At 36.9% G+C, this 3,904-nt stretch overlaps 1 pseudogene; it reads right to left on the bottom strand.

The window, feature by feature from the left end:
- Positions 1-1,167: 1,167 nt before the first annotated feature.
- Positions 1,168-3,435, bottom strand: LOC112027259 (phytosulfokine receptor 1-like; annotated as a pseudogene).
- Between the last annotated feature and the right edge of the window lie 469 nt (positions 3,436-3,904).

The raw sequence follows: 3,904 nt of genomic DNA, 5'->3' as shown, positions 1-3,904 counted from the left end.
CACACTCTAAACCATAATTAATAACCAACACAACAGTAATTAAAAGGTAAAGAGAAAGGGAAGAAAGATACAAACACAAAGATAACATGACGATGTGTTATTGAAGAGGAAACTGAAGTACTCGGTGAAAAACCTCTCCACTGCCCTCTAAGTGGTCAATAATCTACTAGAGAATAAAGTTGAGATATATAAATAGTAGAAGACCCTCCAAGCCTAATCTACCCAGTGTACCTATACTCTCTAAACTTCTTGCTTCAACAGGGTTACACTGAACATTGTCTTCTCTACCTTACCGGATCCCGTAATCGCCCATTGCATCAACCAAAATGAATTGGTCCCTTCTGAACTGCTTCCTAAGCACCAATATACCTCCTTACTGATATGAGTATGGTGAGATAAGGATTTAGCTAAATGTACCTCTCAAGGATATGTTAATGGAGAGGGTGAAAGTAGAGAAATTTGGAGAATTAAAGGATGAAAATTGTGGATGAGTCAATCTTGTTTTTCTCTAGAGTTTCTCTCTCAAAATTATCTTTGGAAGCTCTCTACATTTCGTGGTATAAGGGTATTTATAATAGTATGTATGAGGAACACGAAAAGTCATGTTTCAACCAAATAGGGCATTCTGGCGACTCGACCTCGCGACTGGAATGAGTCGCGAGTTTGAGTCGTGAGTTAACGGCTTGGCCAAACTAGAAGTTTTGTCTTGTAGTGCTATAGCTGGCGTGACCCTTTAACTCCCCTGCATACTTCACACGTGTGTCACTTTTGGCGACTCGCCAGTCACGAGTTAGTTGCGAGATCCAGTCGCAAGGCCCTTCTTGAGTGCACACATTTGAGTTTTCTTCACACTCTCTCACACACTACCCTTACATAATTTCCACCTAAATGTAGGGTATCTAATTGCTAAATTACAAGCAAATTTAGTACGGAATAAAACCAATACATGATTGAATAAATTCAACCTTACAAAAGTCATATTCTATATCAACTTTTATTCTATAATATTCCCCCAAAGTTTTTTTTTTTTTTTCATTACTTTAATTCAATAATTATAATGGATACATATGTGCAATTTATAATAGTTGTTTTTATGATAAACTCATTACTAATAAAATTCTATAACAATTACGCTATAATACATATACAATATTCTTCCAAACCATCTTACATAAAATATTATAATATTATTCGCGCATCACACGAGTAACTTACTATTACAATTAAAGCTCCAATGGCAATTGAAGCTACATATGACTGTATGATTAAAAAAGAAATATTACCGTACCTATCCGATTTCCATATGAACACAAGGAAATCTGGTCTCACTGTCACTTAAGAGGTAACAAATCTTATGTACTTCCTTTTGTGCGGCTTTGGCAGTGCCAATCCGGACATGAAGCAACATATGACAGTAAGAACAAAACCTGTTGCAGCTCCAATTATAGATGGTAGACCAATGATTGTCCTTTTTCTATCCCTTATAGAAAGAATAGGAATTTGTTCAGACTGGCAAGTACACTCTGCATAACAAAGACCATTGTTTCCCTCAAAGCTTGTATTTAGAAAAGTATGGAACTGGCTTCCTTGAGGAATTTTCTCACACAGCTGATTATAGGATACGTTGAAATTTGACAGAAAGGTAAGATCTATCAATGAATGAGGTATCTCTCCTGATAGTTTGTTGTGAGACAAATCAAGTTTTTCCAAGCCTGTCATGCCTGATAAATTATTTGGGATAGGGCCTGAAAATTGATTCTCTTTCAGATTCAAAACATGAAGCCTTTTCAAATTCCCTAAACCTGGCCAGATTGGGCCTTGGAGAATGTTGTAACTCAGGTCTATAGTTGGTCGAAAGCTTGAAATTTGCTTATAACTCAAGCTTGGTCCACCTTGTCCAGCAGTGGTAAGTTCAAAGCTTGGCACAGGCTCTTCTATTGTGACCTTCCCACTTATTAGGCTCCGAAGTTCAGCCAAACTCTTTGGAATTTCACCTTTGAGAGAGTTATTTGACAAATCCAAGTAAAAGAGAGATTCAAACTTTCCGAACCATGATGGTATATTTCCACCCAAATGATTCCAAGACAAATCCAAAAACTGCAACTTGTGGCAATGACTCAACCATTCCGGGATTGGACCTCTGAGTTGACAATTGGCAAGAATTAGACTGTTGAGGTTTTTGAATTCCAGACTCACATCATTTGGAATTTATTCATCATCAAAGTTCCTTGCAAGGACCAACATACTTAAATTCCTACAATGTTGTAGAATACTAAGAGCTGATGATATATTACTAAGGCTAGTGTTTGACAGTCCGAGGTGTGTTAGAGACTTCAAATTCTTGAAGCTATTAGGGAGTTCACCGCTAAATTTGTTGCGCGAAAGACTGAGTGATTTCAATCCTCTGCAGGAGAAAAGACTATTAGGAATTGGGCCATGGAACAGATTCGAACCAAGACCTAAGGAGACAAGATTTTTCATTGCAGAACAGTTGAGGTTGATTGGACCACTTAGAGAGTTTCTGTTCAAATATAACCTTTGAAGTGATGGGGAGTTTACTAAAGAAGTAGGCAAATGACCAGTGAATGAATTTGACATGGCTGAGAATTGCTCAAGCCTTTCTAGTCTCATAAAAATGTCTGGAAGAACTCCAGAGAACAAATTAGAGGAGATATCCAGTTTAACAAGGTTAGAGAGGTTACCAATTCCATTACTCAGTGACCCAGATATTCTATTACCCTGAAGATTCAGTTCACTAAGATTTTTTAGCTGGAAGAGACTCAGGCAAACTCCCTGACATACTATTTTCATCAAAAGAGAGATGTTGCAGGGAAGTACAATTAGCCAAATCTTTTGGAACTTCTCCAGAAAAATAGTTATTAGAGAAATTAAGCACTCGAATTTTTGTAGATATTGTACACATACCTTTGATGTCGATGGACCCAACAAAAGCATTGTTGCCTATGTCTATGATCTCTATGTTTTGCAGATTAAACAAGTCATCTGGAAGGGACCCCTCAAGGAAATTATGAGAGAAGTTCAGAACTCTCAATTGATTCAAGTCTGCCAAAGATCCACAAATCTTCCCAACAAGTCTTTTGCTGCCAAGTTCCAAGCCAACTACCCTTCTGCCAAAACCAGTGGAATTATCACAGGTGACGCCAGTCCAAGTGCAGCAACCAGGAGAGTCGGTGCTGTTCCAGTTCCATCCAGGAGTTTTGATTCTAAACAATTGGAGAAACTAGTTAAGGCTCTCAAGTCATCCGGATTGCATGTCAGTGTCTCAGAATTCAGGTTTGGTAGTTCAAGACTTAGACTTAGAGCCATCAAAACAAAGAACAAACAGATACGTCGGAAGAACATTTTAGGCGGATGCCAATTGCCAAAGAGATGAAATTAGAGAATGAAAAGTACTATACTAATATGTAATTATATATGCAATTCTAGCAAGTGGGTTCGGACCTCGGTATTCGTTATTTTTTAATTGATCAAAAGTCTGAAGACTTTGATTTTTATCCCAGTAAGTCTACGTACGTATGGACAAAGCCTTGTTGATAAGATTTAGATGGATGGCTATGGAGGCGCTGGCGTGTAGCATTTTTAAACAGTTATGACAGAAGTGTGGAATTTGGTGATAAGCAAGTCTGGTTAAGTTTTTGAGTGGTCTCTAAGTAGGTAATTGATTGACTAATGGGCATTTTGAAAGTAATTGAATACTAATCCTCTGTCTTTTGTATTCCATTACATGCTCAACCAATTATAAATTATTATTTACTTTCTTTGTAAAATAATCAAAATTTAAAATAAAAAAAAATTTAAAAAGTAAAAAAAACTTAGACCACATATACTACAATTCATGGCATATCAAATGGAACACAAAAAGTGTGACAAATAATTTGTATTT

Source organism: Quercus suber, unplaced genomic scaffold (assembly GCF_002906115.3).
Source record: "Quercus suber isolate HL8 unplaced genomic scaffold, Cork oak 2.0 scaffold_960, whole genome shotgun sequence".
Classification (NCBI taxonomy): domain Eukaryota; kingdom Viridiplantae; phylum Streptophyta; class Magnoliopsida; order Fagales; family Fagaceae; genus Quercus; species Quercus suber.
This window is presented reverse-complemented; position numbering and strand designations above follow the sequence as displayed.